Source organism: Pristiophorus japonicus, chromosome 25 (assembly GCF_044704955.1).
Source record: "Pristiophorus japonicus isolate sPriJap1 chromosome 25, sPriJap1.hap1, whole genome shotgun sequence".
Classification (NCBI taxonomy): domain Eukaryota; kingdom Metazoa; phylum Chordata; class Chondrichthyes; family Pristiophoridae; genus Pristiophorus; species Pristiophorus japonicus.
This window is the reverse complement of record NC_092001.1, coordinates 19805807-19830890: the sequence shown is the minus strand read 5'-3', so window position 1 is coordinate 19830890 and position 25084 is coordinate 19805807. Positions and strand designations below refer to the sequence as shown.

At 47.1% G+C, this 25084-nt stretch overlaps 1 pseudogene; it reads left to right on the top strand.

The window, feature by feature from the left end:
* The first annotated feature begins 264 nt into the window (after nt 1-264).
* The window catches only part of LOC139238095 (Ig heavy chain C region-like), a 41896-nt pseudogene continuing 17076 nt past the window's right edge, over nt 265-25084 (top strand).

Sequence of the window (25084 nt, the reverse complement as noted above, 5' to 3'; positions counted from 1 at the left end):
ATAACAATTATAGAGTCACGCATTTCTCTTCCATGGCAGGTACAGCACGCGGTTATATACAGAGTAAAATTCCCTCTACACGATCCCATCAAACACGCCCAGGGCAGGTAAAGGGGGTTAGATACAAAGTAAAGCTCCCTCTGCCCTGTCCCACCAAACACTCCCAGTGCAGATACAGCACGGGGTTAGATACAGAGTAAAGCTCCAGGGGGAGGCAGGCAGAAAGGAAAAAGTGGTGGGATAGCGTTGCTGGTTAAAGAGGAAATGAACACAATAGCAAGAAAGAACATTAGCCTGGATGATGTGGAATCTGTATGGGTAGACCAGCAGATTAATAAATTGGCAGAAAACGCAAGTGGGAGTTGTGCACAGACCATCAAACAGTAGTAATAAGGTTGGGGATGGTATCAAACAAGAAAAAAGGGATGCATGTAATAAAGGTACAGCAGTTATCATGGGCGAATAAATCTGCATACAGATTGGGTTAACCAAGTTGGGAGCAATGCGGTGGAGGAGGATTTCCTGGAGTGTATGAGGGATGGTTTTCGAGACCAATATGTCGAGGAACCAACTAGAGAGCTGGCCATCCTAGACTGGGTGTTGTGTAATGAGAGAGGACTAATTAGCAATTTTGTTGTGCGAAGTCCCCTGGGGAGAGAATGACAATAATATGGTAGAATTCTTTATGAAGGTGGAGAGTGACAGTATTAATTCAGAGGCAAGGGTCCTGAACTTAAGAAAAGGTCACTCCGAAGGTATGAGATGTGAATTGGCTAGGATAGACTGGAAAATGCTACTGAAAGTATTGACAGTGGATAGGCAATGGCACACATTTATAGATTACATGGATGAACTTCAACAAGTGAACATTCCGTTCTGGAGCAAAAATAAAACGGGTTAGGTCGCACAACCGTGGCTAACAAGGAAAATTATGGATAGTGTTAAATCCATGGAAGAGGCATTTAAATTGCCGAGAAAAAACAGCAAACCTGAGGACTGGGTGAAATTTAGAATTTAGGAGAAGACAAAGAGTCTAATTCGGATGGTGAAAATAAGGTATGAGCGGAAGCTTGCAGGGAACATAAAAACTCCCTGCCACCTCTCTCTCTCCCTGCCCCCGTTCACTCTCCATGCCCCCGATTTTTCTCCCTGCCCTGCTCTCTCTCCCTGCCCCGCTCTCTCGCCCTGCTCCGCTCTCTCTCCCTGCCCCACTTTTTCTCCCTCCCCCGCTCCCCTGCCCGGCTCTCTCTCCCTGCACCACTCTCTCCCCTGCCCCGCTGTCTCTCCCTGTCCCGCTGTCTATCCCTGCTCCGCTCGCTATCCCTGCCGCGCTCTCTATCCCTGCCTCGCTCTCTATCCCTGCTCCATCTCTCTCTCCTTGCCCCGCTCTCTCTCTCCCTGCCCTCCCTCTCTCGTCACATGCGATGCTCTCTCTCACTGCCCCACTGCAATGCCTCTCTGCCCCCCCGTTCTCTCTCTCTGCCCCACTCACTCTCTCCCTGCCTCCCTCTCTCTCTCCCTGACCCACCGCTCGCTCTCTCTGCAAACCCCCCGCTCTCACTCCCTGCCCCCCACTTTCTCTCCCTGCCACGCGCTATCTCCCTGCCCCCCACGCTCTATCTCCCTCCCCACCTGTCTCTCTCCCTGCCCTGCTCACTCTGTCCCTACCCGCCGCTCTCTCTCGCTGCCATCCGCTCTGACTTCCTGACGCCTTTCTCTCTCTCCCTGCCCCATTCTCTCTCTCCCTGTCCCGCTTTCTCTCCCTGACCCGCTCTCTCTCTCCCTGCTCCGCTCTCTCTCTCTCCCTGCCCCCTCTCTCCCTCTTCATGCCCCACTCTCACTCTCTCCCTCTCCCTGACCTGCTCTCCCTCTCTCCCTGCCCGGCTCTCTCTTACTGCCCCGCGCACTCTCTCCCTGTCCCGCTCTTTTCTCTCTCCCTGCACCGCTCTCTCTCTCCCTGCCCGCTCTCTCTTTCCCTGCCCCCACCTCTCTCTCTCCCTGCCCCGCTCTCTCTCACTACCATCCCCACTCTCTCTATCTCTCTCCCTGACCCACTCTCTCGACCTGCCCTGCGCTCTCTTTCTCTCGCTGCCCAACTCTCTATTCCTGCCTCGCTCTCTCTCTCCCTGCACCGCTCTCTCTCCCTGCCCTGCCCGTTCTCTCCCTGCCCCACTCTCTCTCTCTCGCTGTCCTGCTCTCTATCCCTTCGCCGCTCTCTCTATCACTGCCCCGCTCTCTGTCTCCCTGCCCTGCTATCTCTCTCCTTGCCCCGCTCGCTCTCTCCCTGCCACGCTCTCTCTCTCCCTGTCCTGCTATCTCTCTCCCTCCCCGCTCGCTCTCTCCCTGCCACGCTCTCTCTCTCTCTGCCCACCCCGGTCGCTTCCTGTCTGCTCCAACCCTAGTGGGATATTTACACAAGACATAACCCGTGTGATACCTTGGGAATGTTTATTGGACAGTGTAGAGGGAACTATGCTTTGTAGCGAGACCATGCTCCAGTTGTGATCAGATCAGGCTTGTTCGGAATAAATGTGGAGCAGGCTCAAAGAGCCGTGTGGCCTGCTCGTGCTCCTATTTCTTATGTTCTTATGTCTTTATGCTTTAAATGTACCATGTATGGCAATGTGTCCACCCATCCCTCCCGCTTGATGGTGCATCAGCGAGTTCACACTGAGTAGAGCAGTGCAAGGAAGGTAGTGCAGGGCTGCCATGCGTCCAGCCCCCTGCAAAACAGATACACGGCTTTGGGTACTTTTGAGGGGGATGACTCATCAGGTGCTAGCAGCAGCAGCCAAGGTCAAGGCACAGTGGATGTCTCTGCTGCACAGCAGGGCAGGAAAATCAGTTGGAAAGCTCTAGTGAGAGAGGATTCGATTGTAAGGGAAACAGATCGGCGTTTCTGGAGCCGCAACCGAGACGCAAGGATGTTATGTTGCCTCCCTGGTGCAACAGTGAAGAATGTCGCGGAGAGGGTGCAGGACATTCTGAAAAGGGAGGGTGAACAGTCAATTGTCATGATGCTGTAGGTTCCGACGATCTAGGGAAAAAAAAGGGATGAGATCCTACGAGACGAAATTCGCGAGGTCGGAGCTAAATTAAAAGGTTGGATCTCAAAGTTCTTAATCACAAGATTGGTACCAGTGCTACGTACTAGTCAGAGGAGGAATCGCAGGATAGCTCAGATGAATACGTGGCTTGAGGAGTGGTGCAAGTGGTCAGGATTCAAATTCCTAGGACATGGGAACCGGTTCTGGGGGAGACGGGAAAAGTACAAACAGAATGGTCTGCACCTGGGCAGGACCGGATCCAATTCCTAGGGGGAGCGTTTGTTAGTGATGTTGGGGAGGACTTAAACTAACATCACGGGGGATGGGAACCTATGCAGGGAGACAGAGGAAAGTAAAATGGAGGCAGAAGCAAAAGATAGAAAGGGGAATAGTAAAGGTGGAGGGCAGATAAACCCAAGGCAAAAAACCAAAAGGGCCGCATAACAGAAATATTCTGAAGAGGCAAAGTGTGTTAAAAAGACAAGCCTGAAAGCTCTGTGCCGCAATGCGAGGATTATTCGGAATAAGGTGGACGAATTAACTGTTCAGACAGCAGAGAATGGATATGATGTATTATGCATCACAGAGACATGGCTCCAGGTTTACCAAGGCTGGGAACGCAACAGCCAGAGGTATTCAACATTTAGAAGGATTGGAGAGAAGAAAAGGAGGCGGAGTGGCGTTGCTGATTAAAGAGGAAATTAATGCTATAGTAAGGAGGGACATTAGCCTGGATGATGTGGAATAGGTATGGGTGGAGCTCTGGAATTCCAAAGGGCAGAACACGTTAGTGGGACTTGTGTAGAGACCATCAATCAGGAGTCGTGATGTTGGGGACAGCATCAAACAAGAAATAAGAGGTGTATGTAATAAATGTACATCAGTTATCATGGACGACTTTAATCTACATATTGATTGGGCTAACCACACTGGTAGCAATGTGGTGGGGGATAAAAACCTGGAGTGTATTAAGGATGGTTTCTAGACCAATATGTCTGGAAACCAACTGGAGAGCTGGCCATCATAATGTGATGTGTAATGAGAGGGGGCTATTTTTGTGCGAGGCCCCTTGGGTATGAATGACCATAATATGGTAGATTTCATTATTAAGATGGAGAGTGACACAATTAATTCGGAAACTAGGGTGCTGAACTTAAGGAAAGGTAACTTCGACGGTATGAGGCGTTAATTTCTAGAATAGACTTGCAAAGGATACTTAAAGGGTTGATGCTGGTTAAACAATGGCAAACATTTAAAGATCACATGGATGAACTTCAGCAATTGTACATCTCTGTCTAGAGTAAAAATAAAACGGGGAAGGTGGCTCAACCATGGCTATCAAGGGAAATTAAGGATAGTGTTAAAGCCAAGGAAGAGGCATATAAATTAGCCAGAAAAAGCAACAACCCTGAGGGCTGGGAGAAGGTTAGAATTCAACAGAAGAGGACTAATGATTTAATTGAGAGGGGGAACATAGATTACGAGAGGAAGCTTGCAGGTACATAAAAACTGATTGCAAAAGCTTCTAAAGAAATGTGAAGAGAAAAAGATTAGTGAAGGCAAATGTAGATCGCGTGCAATCGGATTCAGGTGAATTTATAATGGGGAACGAAGAAATGGCAGATGAATTGAACAAATACTTCGGTTCTGTCTTCATGAAGGAATGCAACAATAACCTTCCGAATGTACTAGCGGACAATGGGTCCAGTGAGGAGGAACTGAAGGATATCCTTATTAGGCAGGACATTATTATCGGGAAATTGATGGGATTGAAGGCCGATAAAAACCGGGAGCCTGACAGTCTGCAACCAGAGTACTTAAGAAAGTGGCCCTCGAAATAGTGGATGCATTGGTGATCATTTAGCAACCGTCTCTCGATTCTCGATCAGTTCCTATGGACTAGAGGGTAGCTAACGTAACACCACTTTTTAAAAAAGAAGGGAGAGAGAAAACTGATAGTTATGGACGAGTTAGACTGACATCAGTCGTGGGGAAAATGTTGGAATCAATCGTTAAGAATGAATAGCAGTGCATTTGGAAATCAGCGACAAGATGGGATCAAGTCAGCATGGATTTATGAAAGGGAAATCATGCTTGTCGAATTGTATGGCATTTTTGGGGGATGCAACTCGCAGAGTGGACAAGGGAGAACCAGTTGTTTGTGGCGTATTTGACTTTCAAAAGGCTTTTGACAAGGTCCTGCACGAGAGATTGGTCTGCAATATCAAAGCGCATGTTATTGGCGGTAGTGTACTGACGTGGATAGAGAACTGTTTGGCAGACAGGAAGCAGAGAGTCGTGATAAATGTTCCTTTTCAGAATGGCAGGCAGTGACTAGTGGAGTGCAGCAGTGCACAGTGCTGTGAGCCCAGCTCTTTATAATATACATTAACGATTTAGATGAAGGAATTAAGTGTAATATCTCCAAGTTTGCTGATGACCCTAAACTGGATGGCGGTGTGAGCTGTGAGGAGGACGTTAAAGGGCTGCAGGGTGACTTGGGCAGGTAAGGTGAGTGGACAAATGCATGGCAGATGCAGTATAATGTGCAATTGGTGGCAAAAATACGAAACACAGAATATTATCTGAATGGCGGCAGATTAAGAAAAGGGGAGATGCAACGAGACCTTGGTATCATCAGTCATTGAAAGTTGACATGCAGGTAGCAGCAGGCAGTGAAGAAGGAAAATTGCAGTTTGGCCTTTATAGCACGGGGATTTGTGGATAGGAACAGGGAGGTCTTACTGCAGTTGTACAGGGCATTGGTGAGGCTTACTTGGGGTATTGTGTTCAGTTTGTTCTCCTAATCTGAGGAAGGACGTTCTTGCTATTGAGGGAGTGCAGCGAAGGTTCACCAGACTGATTCCCGGGATGGCAGGACTGTCATGTGAGGAGAGACTGGATCAACTGCGCCTTGATTCACTGGAGTTTAGAAGGATGAGAGGGGATCTCACAGAAACGTGTAGGATTCTGAGGCAACTGGAGAGGTTAGATGTGGGAAGAATGTTCCCGATGTTAGGGAAGTCCAGTACCAGGGACTTTGTCTTACGACATGAGGTTTGCCATTTAGGACTGAGATGAGGAGAAACTTCTTCACTCAGAGAGTTCTTAACCTATGGAATTCCTTGCCGCAGAGAGTTGTTGATGCCACTTCATTGGATATATTGAAGAGGGAGTTCGATATGGCCCTTACGGCTAAAGGGAACAAGGGATATGGAGAGAAAGCACGAAAGGTGTATTGAGCGAATGTTCAAGCCATGATCTTATTGAATGACGGTGCACTCCCGAAGTGCAGATTGTCCTACTCCTGCTCCTATTTTCTCTGTTTCTCTCTGTCTATGTTCACCTGCTCCCAGTGTGGGAAGGGAGGTACTTATTAGAGTTATTTGCTGAAATACACACACCGAGCAGTTCACAAAAGATTCTCCCTGTTCACTTCGGATGTTAGTGCTAGTTTTAATCACATCAAGGTCTAAACTTTACCTGAGCTGTGGTTAATATTCTGGATATATTTTTCAAATAAAGTATAGAGTGATGGGCATTTTAACGGCTTACTTCCAATACTGTAAATTAATAAGTATGTCGTCAATACAACCGAAGATAAGATTAATTCTTCTGGCCGGACGTTGCAATTAGATTGCTCTGTGAATGATCTGAGCCATCACGATCTGTTCAGTAGTGCCACCTGCGTCCAGCAGATGGGGATGTCCCACAATTTAATTCCAACTGAGAAACGCGGAAATGTCTCCGAGAAAAGTATGTGTGAGGAGAGCTCAGGATCAGATTCTGAGCATACAGCTCCCCACAGGGACATCACACACTGCACCCTCCCTGGGGCAGTTCTGGGTCAGAAACTGAACATACTGCACCCAAAGGGACATCACACACTGCACCATCCCTGGGGCAGTTCTGGGTCAGACACTGTACATACTGCACCCACAGGGACATCACACACTGCACCCTCCCTGGGGCAGCTCTGGGTCAGACACTGTACATACTGCACCCACAGGGTCATCACACATTGCACCCTCCCTGGGCAGTTCTGGGTCAGACACTGTACATACTGCACCCACAGGGACATCACACACTGCACCTTCCCTGGGGCAGCTCTGGGTCAGACTCACCACCTACTGCATCCCACAGGGACATCACACACTGCCCCCTCCCTGGGGCAGCTCTGGGTCAGAGACTGTACATACTGCACCCACAGCGTCATCACACACTGCACCCTCCCTGGCGCAGCTCTGGGTCAGACACTGTACATACTGCACCCACAGGGTCATCACACACTGCACACTCCCTGGGGCAGCTCTGGGTCAGACTCACCACTTACTGCATCCCACAGGGTCATCACACACTGCACCCTCCCTGGGGCAGCTCTGGGTCAGACAGTGACATTCTGCACCGAACATGGACAGCACACACAGCACCCTCCCTGGGGCAGCTCTCGGTCAGACACTGAACATACTGCACCCACAGGGACATCACACACTGCACCCTCCCTGGGGCAGCTCTGGGTCAAACACTGAACATACTGCACCCACAGGGACATCACATACTGCCCCTCCGTGGGGCAGCTCAGCGTCAGATTCACCACTTACTGCATCCCACCGGGACATTTCTCACTGCCCCCTCCCTGGGGCAGCTCAGGGTCAGACACTGAGCATTCTGCACCCCACATCATCATCACACTTTGCCCGCTCCTTGGGGCAGCTCAGGGTCAGACACTGCACCCCAAAAGGACATCAAACACCGCCCCTCCCTGGGGCATCTCAGGTCAGAATCTGCACCCCGCAGTGATATCACGCACTTCCCCATCCCTGGGGCAGCCTAGGTTCAGACTCACGCCTTACTGCACCCCACAGGGACATCACACACTGCCACTCTCTGGGGCAGCTCAGGGCCAGACACTGAACTCACTGCACACCACAGGGACATCACACACTGCACCCTCCTTGGGGCAGCTCAGAATCAGAAACTGCACCCCACAGGGTCATCATACATTGGCCGCTCCCTGGGGCAGCTCAGGAACATGACCTCAACAAACTGCACCTCACAGGGTGATCACAACATGCATGCACCAGTAAGAATACAGGCTTCGGAGAATATTTTGAGGGATTAGGTATTGTAAGTGTAAAATGAACCAAAGACGTGCATTGAAAAGCTTGCTTCTGCAAAGACAAAGACACTGCTTTGGATTTTCTGCTGACGTAAGGTTCTGGCTCTGTCACCAGTTACAATGGTGTTACATCACACATTATCACTCGGAAACAAACTTATTATCACTGGGAAATAGCACCGAGGAGCTCAGATCTGTCTTAGATTATCGCTTATCTCGCTTCTCTGAGCGTAGAATCAGAAAGAACATTTGCAAACTGTTGAAAATAATAAATGATAAATCGTTTTTACAAATGAAATTGTAATACACTTCGTTAGGACTCATTACTATCAAAATCCTGTGTTGCGTCGTCAGCATGGAAGCTGAAAAACATAACAGAAAAAGCTTGTACTGAGGTTGAAGATAAGATCTGTCAAAACCAATGCCTGGAGACAGAGGGTCCCAGGCTCCAGAGTGGGAAGATGTGAATCTATATGAGTGTAAGAGCGAAATACCTGAATTAGGGGTAAAGTAATTAGGTGTAATTTAAATAAAGTAAGAAAGTCTGAGAGCAAAATTTAAAGTGCGTTCATGGTAGAACAGCTGTATTAGGCAGAAACACTGCAGTCAGAGAAATTTTCTCAGGATATTAGTGCACCCATAAGATTTATGTCGACACCTCACAAATATAATGAGATGAGGCCACGATGTTCCAGCCACAGGAGATAACAGGGACAATGCCTCTTTTAAGCAGAGGGTAGCCATAGTCTGCCAAGAACATTAGCCTGAGAATTAGCCTGGAAAGACCTTCGCAGAAAAGTAACACAAAACCTGCAGAGGCTTTTCCCCAGCAACAGTCGCCAGAACTGAATGTACCAATGGAATCATTAGAATTTACTGCATCCAATAACATTAATGAAATTGCTGGAACCTGTATTAACCAATGGAACACTTCCCCGCGTAGTTCCACCATTTTGACTGTATTTGAACTGTATAAGAATGTAACTGCGTAGCTTGTCCCATGAGATCGGCGTTGAGAGCAGTCAGTAACGGTACTAATGAGGCTGGATCTCCGTTGATTAATCTGGTTTTAATAAACAACACTTTTCTCGATAAATGACATTTCGTGTGAGTGTTATATTTTTAATAACCCACACCAGGAGATACACCCTTGGACAGATTTTTCGGTGGCTCCGTTCCTGGGGTGTATCTTCGTGAATTTGGATTATTCTCATCGTGGTCGTGTCAGGAAAGGCACCGATCCAGAGAGGGGCAGAAGGTATACCAGTTGCAGGAACGAGGAATAATCCTTCCTCCTTCCCAAATCACCATCACGAGCAATATAATTCTCATTTTTAATTCGATAACTTCTGCTCAACTCCGTTATTAATTCTCGCTTATCCTTAAATAAAATCTGAATTATTCGCAGTGTGGTGTCAGCTTCAGTCTTTTGAGCAGACAGTCCAAAAGAGAGTTCCAATCTCATCTTCCGCAGGCACATCACACACTGCCCCCTCGTCCGGGCAGCTCACAGTCACTCACTGCTCAAAGTTCCACCCGGCCCACCAACCCGCAGCACATCACACACTGCCCCAACCTTGGGGTAGCTCAGGGTCAGGCACTGAACACACTGCACTCCACAGGGACATCACACATTTCCCCCTCCCTGGGGCAGCTCAGGGTCAGGCACTGAACACACTGCACTCCACAGGGACATCACACATTATCCACTCCCTGGGGCAGCTCAGGGTCAGACACTCAACACACTGCACTCCACAGGGACATCACACATTGTCCCCTCCCTGGGGCAGCTCAGGGTCATAATTGGAACATACTGCTCTCCACAGAGACATTAGACACGGCCGGTTCATGGGTCACTCGCTGGAAAAAATGCCAACCCACCACAGAGACATCACACACTGCTCCCTCGTTGGCACAGCTGAGGTTCAGACACTGCACCAAACAGGGACATCACACACTGCCCCCTCCCTGGGGCAGCTCACAGTCACTCACTCCTCAAAGTGCTCCCCCCGCCCCCGACCACATATTGACGTCACACACTGCCCGCTCCCAGGGGCAGCTCAGGATCAGACACTGCACCCCACAGGGACATCACGCAACTCCCTTTCCCTAGGGCAGCTGAGGGTCAGACACTGCACACCACAGGGACATCACTCACTGCCCCCTCCCTGGGGCAGCTCAGGTCAGATACTGCAACACACAGGGACATCACACACTGCCCCCTCCCTGGGGCAGCTCAGGTCAGGCACTTCAAACCACAGGGACATCACAGACTGCCCCCTCCCTGGGACAGCTCAGGGTCAGACACTGAACACACTACACCCTACATGGACATCACACACTGCCCCCTCCCTGGTGGAGCTCAGGTCAGACACTGCAACCCACGGGGACATCTCACACTGCCCCCTCCCTGGGGCAGCTCAGGGTCAGACACCGCACCTTACAGGAACATCACACACTGCCCACTCCCTGGGGCAGCTCAGGATCAGACACCGCACCCTGCAGGGACATCACACACTGCCCTTTCCCTGGGGCAGCTCAGGGTCAGACACCGCACCCTTAAGGGACATCACAGGCTGCCCACGCCCTGGGGCAGCTCAGGGTGAGACACCGCACCCCACAGAGACATCTTACACTCCCGCCTCTCTGGAGCAGCTCAGGTCCAGACCCTGCACCCCACAGGGACATCACACACTGCCGCCTCCCTGGAGCAGCTCAGGGTCAGACACTGCACCAACAGGGACATCAAACACTGCCCCCTCCCTGGGGCAGCTCAGGGTCAGAGTCTGAACAAACTGCACCCCACAGGGACATCACACACTGCTCCCTCCATGGGGCAGCTCAGGGTCAGATTCTGAACGTAATGAACCCCACAGGGACATCACACACTTTCCCAATCCATGTGGCTGCTCAGGGACATGACCTGAAGAAACTGTACCTCACATGGAGATCACAATCTGCATCCACCTGTTAGAACACTGGCTCTGGAGAGTATTTTTCAGGATGAGGCATTGCAAGTGTAAAATGAACCAAAGACTTTATTTGAAAAACTTGCATCTGCAATGACTAACACATGGCTTTGGAGTTTCTGCTGACGCAAGGATCTGGCTCTGTCACCAGTGACTATGGTGTTTGAATCACACATTATCACTGGGAAACACACGTATTATCACTGGGAAATAACACCGGGGAGCTCAGAAAGTTCTTAGTTTATCGCGCATCTCGCTTCGTTCAAGGTCGATTCACACAGAAAATTTGCAAACTGTTGAAAATAATAAATAATGTAGTTTCACCTTCAGTACATTGATCAGACAATCCAAAGTGACTTCCAATTTAATCTTACACAGGGACATCACACACGGCCACCTCCCCGAGGTAGCTCGGCATCATAAATTGAAAAGGCTGCACACTTGCGGCGATGCGCACACTGCCCCCACCCTGGGAAGTCAGTGTAAGAGGAATTCCAGCTCGAAGGGAATCTGCTCCACACCTTCTTGCCATGAATCCAGAATCGGTTCCGGACCGAATCCTGCCATTCCCGGCTGCGATCTGTGAAGCCACAGACACCACGGGAATCACACGTACCCGACAGAAAATTACACTCGCTCCCAACGCAGACGCCACAGGTTTGGGCAATCGACCTGGGACAGTGGGAACATTGTCTCCCCAAGGGATTGTTTGCTCTATTCTCTCCCAGAATCCAAAGCATTGGCTAACAGACCTGGGCGATTGGGTCACGAAACTTGAGAAGAATTCTCTCCCCCATCCCAGATCCCACAGGTTAGCAGCTTTATCACTTCTCCACATATGCTGTACTCCCTTGAAGAAGCTGACTCGGGCAAGGGGCTGAATTAATCACTGGTCATCTTCGATGAACACCACAACTCATACAATTGAAAACTCTCATCGGCCACTGAACGAGACTCAACCAGAACCTCAATCACGGTCTCCTGTCCGACCTTCCCTCACCAGTCCCTGTGCAGACTGAACCACACCTTCACTCACCATCCCCTGTCCCAGTCTGAACCAGATTGACACAGACCCGCCTTCACCAGTTCTGTCGCAGATTAATTCAGATACTCTCACCAGTCTCTGTTTCAGGGTAAAGCAGACGGAACCAGATCCGCTCACTCGTCCCTGTACAATGCTGAAGCAACATTTTCCCCACTAGCCCCTGTCCCATTCCGTAGCAGACTGAAACAGACACTGCCTCACGAGCGCATGTACCAGACTGAATCAGACTGAACCAGATGCTCTCACCATCTACAGTCACAGTCTCCAACAGAGTGAAATAGACCCCCTAACCAGGCACTGTCACAGTATGCACCAGACGGAACTAAACTTCCATCACCATCATCTGTCCCAGTCTGAAAAGGACTGACCCAAACCATCCCTCACCCTCTCCTGTCGCAGTCTGAACCACACTGAGGCAAACCCTCAATCACCAGCCCCTGTACCATCCTCAAATAGACTGAACGAGACACATCCTCACAGTCCACTGACCAATGCAGAATAAGACTGACCCAGACCTCCCTCACATTTCACTGTCCAGTCTGAACCAGAATGACCCAGACCCGTCCCCGCCAGCCCCTGTACCAGACAGATTTGGACTGAACCAAACCTACTGCCCCAGCCACCGTCCAGGTCTAAACCAGGCTGAAGCAGAAACTCCCGACTCAGTCACTCTCCCAATTTGAACAAGAAACTCCCGAATCAGTTCCTACCACAGACTGCACCAGGAACTCCCTAATCAGACCCTGTCCCAGTCTAAACCAGAAACTCGCTAATCAGTCCCTGTCTCAGTTTGAACCAGAAACTCCCTAATCTGTCGCATTCCAAGTCTCAACCAGAAATTTCCTAATAAGTCGCACTCCCAGTCTGAACCAGTAACTCACTAATCAGACCCTATCCCATTCTGAACCAAAAGATCCCTAATCAGTACCTGTTCCAGTCTGAACCAGAACATTCCTAATCTATCCTCTCCAAGACTGAAACAGAAACTCCCAAATCAGTCCCTCGCCCATTCTGAACCAGAAACTCCCTAATCAGTCGCTGTCCCAGTCTGAACCAGTAACTCCCTAATAAGTCCCTGTCCCAGTCTGAACCAGAAATTCCCTAATCAGTCCCTGTCCCAGTCTGAACCAGAATCGCGCTAATCGGTCCCTGTCCTAGTCTTAGCCAGGAACGCCCTTATCAATCCCTCTTGCAATCTGAACCAGAAACACCCTAACCAGTCCCTTTCCCATTCTAAACCAAAAAGGCCCGAATCAGTCCCTCTTCCAGTCTGAACCAGAAAATCACTAATCACTCCCTATCCCATTCTGAAACTGTAAACTCCCAATCAGTCCCTGTCCCAATCTGAACTAGAAAAGCCATAATCAGTGTCTTTCCCAATCGGAACCAGAAACTCCCGAATCAGTCCCGGTCCCAGTCTGAACCAGAAACATCCGAATCAGTCCCTGTCCCAGTCTGAACCTGAAACTCCATAATCGGTCCCTGTCCTAGACAAAGCCAGGAAGACCTTAATCAATCCCTCTAAACAATCTGAACCAGAAACTCGCGAAACAGTCACTTTTCCAATCTGAACAAGAAACGTCCTAATCAGTCCCTCTTCCAGTCTGAACCAGAAACTCCCGAATCAGTCACTATCCCAGACTGAACCAGATATTCCCTATTCATTAAATATCCGAGTCTGAACCAGAAGCTCCACAATTAGTCCCTATCCCAGAGTGAACCAGACCCTCCCTAATAAGACCATGTCGCAGTCTGAACTCGAAACTGCATAATCAGTCCTTATCCCAGACTGAACCAAAAAATCCCGAATCAGTCCCTATCCTTGACTGAACCAGATACTCCCTATTCAGTACATCTCCTAGAATGAACCAAAAACTCCATAATTAGTCCCCATCCCAGAGTGAACCAGACCCTCCCGAATCAGCACCTGTCCCAGTCAGAACCAGAGATTCCTTAATCATTCCCTTTCCAAGTCTGAAAATGATACTCCCAAATCAGCCCCTGTCCCAGACTGAACGAGAACCTCCCTAATCAGACCCTGTCCCAATCTCATAGAAACATTTACGATTCTGACGGTTACAGGATAGGTTACATGCGGGTAGAGTGTTGCCGATGTTGGGGAAGCCCATAATCAGGGGACACAGTCTTAGTATAAGTGGTAGGCCATTTAGGACCGAGATGAGACGAAACTTCTTCACTCAGAGAGTGGTGAACCTGTGGAATTCCCTGCCGCACAGAGTTGTTGATGTCAGTTCATTGGATATATTCAAGAGTGACTTACATATTGCCCTTATATATAAGGGGATCAAGGGATATGGAGAGAAAGCAGGAAAGGGATACTGAGGTGAATGATCAGCCATGATCTTATTTAATGGTGGTGCAGGCTCGAAGGACCGAATGGCCTACACCTGCAACTATTTTATATGAATCTATGTTTCTATGTTTCCATGCCCCAAATTGAACCGGACCCTCACTAATGAGTCTCCATCCCAGTCTGAACCGGAGACTCACTAATCAGCTCTTGTCCCAGACTGAACCAGTAACTACCTCATCGCTTCCTGTCCCAGCCTGAACCAGAACCTCCCGAATCGGTCCCTGTCCTCGTCTGAGCCAAGAAAACCTTAATCAGTACCTCTCCAATTCTGAACCAGAAACTCCCTAATCAGTCGTAGTCACAGTCTGAACCCGAAACTCACACATCAGTCGCTTTCCGAGTCTGATGCAGAAACGCTCTAATTCGTACCTGCCCCAGTCTGAAACAGAAACTCCCCAACCATTACCTCTTCCAGTCTGAAACAGAAAGATCACAATCAGTCCCTGTCCCAGACTGTACCAGAAACTCCCTAATCCGTTCCTGTCGCAGTGTGACCCAGAAACTCCGGAATCAGTCCCTGTTCCAGACTGAACCCGAAACACCCGAATCAGTATCTGTCCCTCTCTGAAGCAGAAACACCCTAATCGGTCCCTGTCCCAGACTGAATCAGGAAATTCCGAATCAGTTCCTGTCACAGACTGAACCAGAAATTCCCAATTCAGTCCATGTCCCAGACGGAACAAGAAATTCCCTAATCAGTTCCTGTCACAGACTGAACCAGAAATTCCCGAATCAGTTCCTCTCACACACTGAAACAGAAACTACTTAATCAGCAACTGTCGCTGTCTGAACTCAAAACCCCCTACTCAATCACTGTCCCAGAGTGAAGCAAAACATTCCTAATCAGTCCTTTCCTAGACTGAAAAAAAAACTCCATAATCATTCCGTGTCTCAATCTGAAGTCGACCCTCCCTTATCAGTTCCTATCACATACTGAACCAGAAGATCCCTAATCAGTCCCTGTCCCAGACTGAGCCAGAAAATCCTTAATCAGACCCTGTCCCAAGCTAAACCATAAACTCACGAATCAGCCCTGCCCCAGTCTGAACCAGACCTTTCCTAATGAGTTCCTGTCTGAGTCTGAACCAGACGATTCCTAATCAGTTCCTGTTTGAGTCTGAACCAGAAACTCCCGAATTAGTCCCTGTCCCAGACTGAACCCGAAACACCATAATCAATATCTGTACCTGTCTCAAGCAGAAACACCCTAATCAGTCCCTGTCCCAGACTGAATCAGGAACTCCCGAATACGTTCCTGACACAGATTGAACCAGAAAACCCCTAATCAATCCATGTTCTCGACTGAACCAGAAACTCCATAATCTGTCCCTGTCCCAAACTGAACCAGAAACTCCCTAATCAATCTCTGTCCCAAACTGATCCTGAAACTCCCTAATCAGTCCCTTTCCCGAGTGAACCAGACCCTGCCTAATCAAACACTATCTCAGTCTGAACCAGAAACTGCATAATCATTACCTGTCCCAGGCTGAATCAGAAACGCCCTAATCTGTACCTATCCCCGAATGAACCAGAAACTGCCTAATCACTGCCTTTCCATGTCTGAACCAGACGCTCCCTAATCTTTCCCCGTCTCAGTCTGAACCAGACCCTCCCTAATCTGTTCCTCTCCCAGACTGAATGAGAAACTTTCTAATCAGTCCCTGTCCCAGACTGAACCAGACCCTCCCTAATCAGTATCTGCCCCAGTCTGAACCAGAAACTCCCTAATCAGACACTTTCACAGTCTGAAACAGACCCTCCCTAATCATTCTCTGTCCAAGACAGAACCATGAACTCCTTAATAAGCCCCGGTCCCAGTCTGAACCAGAAACTCCCCAATCAATCCCTAGCCCTGTCTGAACCAGAGCCTCACTATTTTTCCCTGTCCCAGTCTGAACCAGAAACTCCTTCAGCGTTCCATTTCCCAGACTGAACCTGACCCTTCCTAATCAGTCCCTGTACCAGTCTGAAACAGAATCTCCCTTATTCGTCCCTTTCCCAGACTAAACGAGACCTTTATCTAATCAGTCCTTGTCTCAGACTGAACCGGAAACTCGCAAATCAGTCCCTGTTCAAGTCGGAATCAGAAACACCCTAATCACTCCCGTCCCTGTCTGAATCAGAAACTCCCGAATCAGCCCCTGTCGTTTTCAGAACCCGAAACTTGCTAATCAGTCCCCTGCCACAGTCTGAACCAGACCATCTCTAATCAGCCCCCGTCACAGTCTGAACCAGACCCTCCCTAATCACCCGCTGTCCCAGTCTGAACCAGACCCAGGGGTCGCACATTTAAGTTGTACAATGCTAGCACTAGGTCAGCTGCAAGGAGCTGGTTATTTTCGAGGTAAATAATGGACATCTGGAACAATGTGTCATTTCATGTGGTAAATGCAATTTCGCTAAGTTCCTTCAACCAAGAGCTGGATCAAAGCGAATTCACGGTTGGAGTGATCTTCTGGACAACGTTTCTATAACCGAGATTGGACGCAGAGGAATTTCATAGATTTTTCCCCCCAAATTGGAGTGTATGTTTCTGTTTGTTTGCCTGTCTCAGGAGATCACACTGGTTCTGTTTGGTAGGCGTGTATATATTGAAGTACAGAAGGTGTCAGAATTGTGTTTTCCAAGCAGCGTGGAACAGAGTGTCTTTACCTGTCCGTAATTATTCAAATGTCTCGATGACTCACGCCACTTTTTGAACTTGGACATTTAATCGAATTCTGTCGCAGTACTGACAGAGAACTCAGTGGCTTAGTACTTTCGAATAAGACGTCAAACCATGGCCCAGGAAATTATGGACATACAATGTCCCATGGGAAAATATTATAGATTTCTCCCCCCCCCCCCGTCAAAGCAGAATAACCGGTTATTTCTCATATATACTTCATGAAGAGATGGTTAATTATATATCGTGTCAATCAGCCACCTCATAGTGAACACGTGACACCCTCAGCGATATGGGTACCAGTTCCCTAATCGGAACATTCACTGACAAACTTCTTCTTCAACAACTATATCCCAACTGAACATTTAATTCAGTCTCACTGAGAATATCAACGATGAATATAAGAGCAGACCGGTTATGCTTCAACTGCATAAAACACTGGTTCAGCCACAGTTAGAGTGCAATTCTGGTCACCACATTACAGGAAAGATGTGATTGCACAAGAGACAGTACAGAGGATATTTACGAGGATGTTGCCTGGACTGTAGAATGTTAGCTATGACGAAAAATTGGATAGGCTGCGTTTGTTTGCTTTCGAACTGATCAGGGGAAACCTCCTTGAGGTGTATAAAATTATGAAGGGACGAGATAGAGTGGATATTTCCCTTAGCAGAGTGGCCAAAAACCAGTGTCACATAGTGAAAGTAATTGTTAGACGGATAGAGGGGATTTGAAGGGAAACGTATTCATGCCAAGAGGGGTGTGGGTCTGGAACGCACTGCCTGAAAGGGAGGTAAATGTAGAAATGCTCACCACATTTAAAAAGTACTTGAATGTGCACTTAAACTGCTGTAACCCACAGGGATCCGGACCCAGAGCTGGAACGTTGGGTTAGACTGGATAGCTCTTGGTCGGCCTGCGGAGACATGATAGGTCAAAAATGGGCTCCTTCCGTGCTGTGAATTTCTACGATTCTATGATCGTGCTGATTTTCGCGTGTAGATTACAGTAACAAATATTAGTATAAAAATTATATAATTCAAGTAGTTTTCATTTGAGGGACATTGTTTCATACGGAGAATAAGTAATCCTATCTCGACAACAATATTTGCAGGTGGATACAGTGGGTTGGTACCTAATGATAATGTACCAAGTATTTGAGTGAGAGGCGCTTGTTGATGGTCCGGGATTGCACTCTGTTCAGGGTTGTTGGGGAAGGGGAAATGAGGGGTTGTAGCAGATTGCGTCAGGAGCAGCGTCAACCCCTGATCACAATCCTACAGGGCGCGGAGGAATGAAAAGGATATCACTGACAAAAGCACCACCCTCGTTCGCAATGATATTTGCTTAATTCTCAACGCTATTGGCATCCCGTGAAACATAAACAGACGAGGTACCTCCTCCTGTTCCCAGATATCTTTAACCTGTTTATTGCCAAATAATCATTTCAATTCACATAACCGAGAACGGTCGCATAGTGGTTATGTTACTGAACTAGTAATCCAGTAATGACCTCGAGATATAACAGCCCACTATGGCATCTGGGGCATTTAAGTACAGTTATTTAATTAAATCTGCAATAAAAAGTTATTGGCAGTAATTGTGACCAGGAAGCTACCGTAATTGTGAACACACAATTTCCGGATTGTCTTACAAGCCCATCTATTAAACTCCTTCATTACAGGTAAATCTACCATACTAACCCAGTCTGGCATATATTTGTGACTCCAGACCAAGAGCGTATATCCAGATTTAGTTTAGGTCTAACTGATCTCTGAAACGGTCTACCGAGCTATTCAGTTCTACCGAGAACAAGGGTTGCAGAAGGCGGTTCACCACCACATTCTCAAGGACTGTTAGGGAATAGGCAATTAATCCCGGCTTTACCAGCGAGGGCCAGATCCCTTGAACGAATACATAAAAGGAACCCTGCACCAGTGGAACTTTCTTGTACACTTCCAGCAACACTATAGGCTGCTACCAACAATGGTATAGTTAACAATGAAAATATTTCCCAGGCTTCAAAAACAAAAGCTCCTCAATACCATTGACCTTTTCTGCAAGATCTACATAGAATAACCAAAGAAGGCAGGCCGATTTCTGCAAACAGGGAGGGCATGGAGGATAATTCCGAATGTAAGCACTCGACATCGAGATCTGGCATCAAAGTTTCAGCTGTGACTCAATGGGAGCACTCACTTCAGTGGCGGAATGGCAGAGATTCGAGTCCCACACCACAGACTTCAGCATATGCTCTAGGCTAGCATTCCAGTGCAGTACTGAGGGTGTGGGCCAACGTCCATAGTGCGGCCTTTTGTGTGAGATATGAAACCAAGGCCCCATCTACTTGCTCAGATTCCATGTCATTATGTACACAAACAGTCAGCCTTTCTTTAGTCGCTTTTGCCACATGCCTGATATCAATGATTTTATTACCAACAGCGTTCAAATTATTCCCCAAACCAAAACCCGATGCATTAATCTACCCCTTATAGCAAGTCAGTAAATACAAGGATGGTAACCCATCACAATTAATAATAAACCAAATCATATATAACCAAACTAATTACATGTAAAACAAATCACAGAATGACACAGCACAGAATGAGGCCATTCGAACCATCATGATTGTGCAGCTCTTTGAAAGTGCTACCCATTAGTGCGACTACAGTGCTCTTTCCCCATTGCCCTGTGAATGTTTTCCTTTAAACTATATATCCAATTACATTTTGAAAGTTACCGTTGAAGCGGCTTCAAAAACCTTTTCGAGCAGTGCATTCCAGACCATGATAACGTGGTGCATAAAAATCTCTCCTCATCACCCAAGTGGCTAGTTATTTGGCATATATTTAAATATGAATGAGAGGTGATCTTATCGAAACGTACAAGATTATGAGGGTCTCGTCAAAGTGGATGCATATGGGATGTTTCCACTGATGTGGGTGACGAGAACTAGGGGGCATAATATTAGAATAAGGGCCGACAATTTAACACTGAGATGAGAAGGAATTTCTTCTCTCAGAGGGTTGTCAATCTGCGGAATTCGTTGCCTGAGAGAGCTGTGGAAGCTGAGTCATTGAATAAATTTAAGACAGAGAGAGACAGTCTCTAAACGGATAAGGGAATACGGGGACATTGGTAGCGGACAGGAATGTTGACCTGAGTCCATGATCGGATCAGCCATGATGATATTAAATGGCGGAGCAGGCTCGAGGGGCCATATGGTCCACTCCTGCTCCGATTTCTTATGTTCATATGTTCTTATGTAAATATGTGTCCTATAGTACATCCCCTCTTTCCAGTGGAAGCAGTCTACCCTATCTGTCCAGTAAAAAAAAATAATAATATTCAACACCCTTGTTAAACCTCGACGTATTCCACTTTGCTCTAAGAAGAAGAATCGAAGCCTCTCCTTCCACGTAACGGGATTCCCTCATCCCTGGGATCTTTGTGTTAAATCCCTCATCATCATCTTCAAGGCAGATATACTTCATATAACGTGGAGCCAGGCATTGGACACATTACTCCAGATTATACCTCATCTCTAATTTACAAAGATTTAGAATAACTTCCTTGTGTTTATACTCTATATAATATAAAAATTAGGAACAGGAGTAAGCTATCTAGCCCCTAGAGCCTGCACCGCCATTCAAAAAGATCATGGCTGATCTGGCCGTGTACTCAGCTCCACTTACCTGCCCGCTCCCCGTCACCCTTAATTCCCTTATTGGTTAAAAATCTATCTATCTGTGATTTGAATACACTCAATGAACTAGCCTCAACTGTTTCCTTGGGCAGAAAATTTCACAGATTCACAACCCTCTGGGAGAAGAAATTCCTTCTCAACTCGGTTTTAAATTGGCTCCCCCGTATTTTGAGACTGTGCCCCTAGTTCTAGTCTCCCCGACCAGTGGAAACAACCTCTCTGCCTCTATCTTGTCTATCCCTTTCATTATTATAAATTTTTCTAGAAGATCACCCCTCATTCTTCTGAACTCCAACGAGTAAAAACCCAGTCTACTCAATCTATCAATATAAGGTAACCACCTCATCTCCGGAATCACCCGAGCAAATCGTCTCTGTACCCACTCCAAAGTTAGTATATCCTTCCTTAAGTAAGGTGACCAAAACAGCACAGAGTACTCCAGGTGCGGCCTCGCCAATACCCTACACAGTTGCAGCAGGACATCCGTGCTTTTGTACTCTATCGTTTTTAATAAAACCAAAGATCTCATATGTTTAATTAACATACTTAGCTTCTCCTGTCAATTCACCGATGTGTGCGTGTGTGTGAGCCCCCGGTCTCTGGTTCTTCAGTCCCCACCCCGCCCCCTTTAAAATTTATCCCCAAACATTGTCGATTTGTATTAGTGCATTCTCCAGAGCACACCCTCAGGGTCACACAGCAGGCTTTGATCATTTTGTCAAAATGAATCAAATGGACCTCCTTGGCGATGTCAGCCTTGATATCTTTACGTTACAGCGTACGGTGTTTCCTTTTTGCTGTTCATCTCCACCAAAACCCTCAAAGGTCGCACGGTTCAGAAGAAGACAAACCAGATCTTTAGATTTTAGCTGCAGCTGTTTGAGCTGCTCAAAGTGGGGCGCGTTCGGCCCCTCATTTACATGATTACTGATGATTTTAAGTCTACAGGAAATCAGAACTGAGCAGTTAGTGACAAATATAGCCTAACCTAAAAATTCCATTATTCAATACAGATTTTGCACTAATCGATTCAGCTGAAATGATTCAGTTGATAGACAGACAGCAAGACTTGTTGAAAAGTGGCTTTACCTGCGTGCCTTTATGACGAAAACTGATTTAGGATCTAACTTTTAGCTGTAAAACCTTGTTAGTATGCTGCAGAATTGAGCTCAGCTCGCAGGATGCTACCATAGGGCCATGACTGAGCGCTGGTCCCGCACCAGCTATCCGCAGCCTGTCGTTAGATTGTGACTTACAGACAAATAATACAAGTACTGGTGCCGAGAAAAAGTTAAAATATTTCTTCGTGGCTATGCTGAGAGGACTGTTTGCAAAGCTTTGACCTGTTGCCAAGATGACAATTATTTTAATTGTAATCAGTCTGTGATTCCTATCAATAAAACTAACATAGCCTCTGTCAGTCACTCGCTGAATGAAGCTTCATTCGGTCAGATCCCAAATATGTTTTGCACGTTTCTCAATCATTTTCCAGGAAGGAACTTGCAGGACTGAGATGTTTCACAAACGGCTGCTCTAAGTATTATCCGAAAAAATTGGACCTTAACGTCTACTCATTTTAAGACAAATTCTGGCTGAAATGTTGTAAGAGGAAATGAACCATAGAATTATGACATGCTTACATGACAGCGTGAGACCGTTCGGCACATTGAGCCCGTTCCAGCTCTCGGCAAGAAAACCTCAGCTAATCCCACTCCCCCGCGCTTTCCCAGCAGCCGTGAAAATGTGTCTCCTTCCGGTATTCATCCAAATCCCTTTTGAAAGCCACGATTGCATATGCCTCCACCGTCATTTCTGGCAGTAAGTTTCAAGCCTAATGAATCGCTGCATGAACACATTTTTAGTCATGTCGCCTTTGGTTCTTCTGCAAATCAACTTAAATATGTGTCCTCTGGTTCCCAACCGATATGCCAACGGAGACATTTTCTCTCTATTTAGTCTGTCTATAAACCTCATGATTTTGGAGAAAGCTATCAAGTCTTCTCACAGTCTCCGCTGCTCTGTGGAGCACTGCCACAGCATCACAAGAATCTCTGGAAGATTGCTAGCCACCTGAATCTCTGGAAAATTGTTAGTAAATCTTTTCTGTACCCTCTCTAAGGACTTCACATCCCTCCTGAATTGCGATGTCCAAAATTGGACAAAATACTCCAGTTGAGGCCAAACCATAGTTTTATAAAGGTTCATCATAACTTCCTTTGGTGTGTGCTCTATAGCACTATTTATGAAGCAAAGGATCCCGTATGATTTATTAAACGATTTAGCAACATGCTCTGTCATCTTCAACGATTTGTGCACATATACCCCCAGGTTTGTCTTTGCATGCACCCCTTTTAGATTTGTACCCATTAGTGTATTTTGCCACGCCTCGTTCATCCTACCAACATGTACCAATTCGCACTTTTCTCATTAACTTTCATCTGCCACGTGTCTGCCCATTCTGCCAGCCAATCTATATGCTCTTGAACTATATCGCCATCCTCCACACCGTTCATTATAGATCCAAGTTATGTTTCATCTGCAAATTTTGAAATCTTGCCCTGTATACCCATAATATCTGGACTCGGATCCCACCGCTTCAACCATAACTTGTAATGTGGAAATCCCAAACAGCCTAAAGCTCAATTACTATAAATGCGGTGATAAGGACAAAATATCTTATACATGGAGATGTGTGCAATCATCTTACTCCTTGTCCATCTCAAGTCTATTTTATTTAACAAGTTGTGCAGTTTCTTGTGCACGGCGACAGATGTAAGGAGTAGATCTGTATTATTAGTTGATAATATGGATGTGGGAGGTAATGGTGATCACACCCAACAAATTATCAGCTCCTTGTTTTATTTCACTTTTGATTTGAAACTTTGCGCTGTAGGTGACACCTGGGCAAACCCCGCCTGTGTGTTGCGTTGAGAGCCGCCAGCATTGATTGGCTGAACTCAAGGCAGCATTTACTTGTTAAGCACCATTCGGATTGGAACTCCATCAATACTATTTATGAATTGATTTGTTTGAATGTTTTTATGTTAAAAAATGTAATCTCTATTAGCACAGGACCGCATTGAGAAAGAAACATTCAATATATGCAATAGAACTTGTATTTCTATGGCGCATTCCACCACCTCATGCCATCCCAAAGTGATTCCCAGCCACTGAAAAACTTTGTGTAGTCATTGTAGTATAAGAGCCATGTCTATATATTGCTCATTCCCAGCATTTGGGGTGAGAAACGAGGTCCTCGTTCACTTGGACCCGCATTGCTTAATTTATATTCACAGAGAATAGTTCAGCATAAAATCTGTTCTGTACAACTTGGCCACCTAATCGTTATTGCTGAAATAAAGGTGTGTCTCTTTATCCCTGGGACAAGATGCTCTTACAAAAGATTATTGGCTTGACTCGACATGGGAAATAATTAGTTGTTTTAGGTTTCCAAGAACTGGGAGCGACCGTGGAACCACAGTACAATAATTTTGGTGGAAACATTCATTCACGTGCTCCCTTGTTTTTTTGAGGGCACCAAAAACCACAAATTAACAATTGAACATTCAGGGAATCTTTTTCAAATTAAATCAAATTAAAACTCTGATCCCGGTTGAAATGATGCATTCCAGTCCCTCCGGCACCGACCTCTCGCGGAAGGCTGCGAGCATTCTGGTGGACACCGCATGCTCCATCTCCAGGGACACCCTGGCTCAAAGCTAAATGCGGAAGAGAGGCAGGCAGTCGGGCTGAACGACCCCCTCGACTGACCGCAGCCTGGATCGTTACTGGCCAACGTGGCCATGTTCCGCAGCAGTCCTTGGAGGAGATCTTCCAACCTGCACTCTCCCCTCCGCAAAGGGTGCTCAAAGATCAGGAACGTGTGACTGAAGTGCAACCACAATTTGAGGAGCAGCCCCATCTAATATTTCATGTGGGCTGCAACCTCACAAATTCGACGTACACATGGGTGTCCGTGAACTGACTTAAAAATCGATTGCACGGAACTGCCCCGTGCAACACCCTCCAGGTCAATTCTGCAATAAACAAAGGGAGTACTCCTGTGTAGAGAGCACCCAACTGGGGATCAGCGCTTCCGCCGGATGGCAAGATGGTGCGCAAAGCGTGGGAACGTCAGTACAACGAGAATCAGCGCATT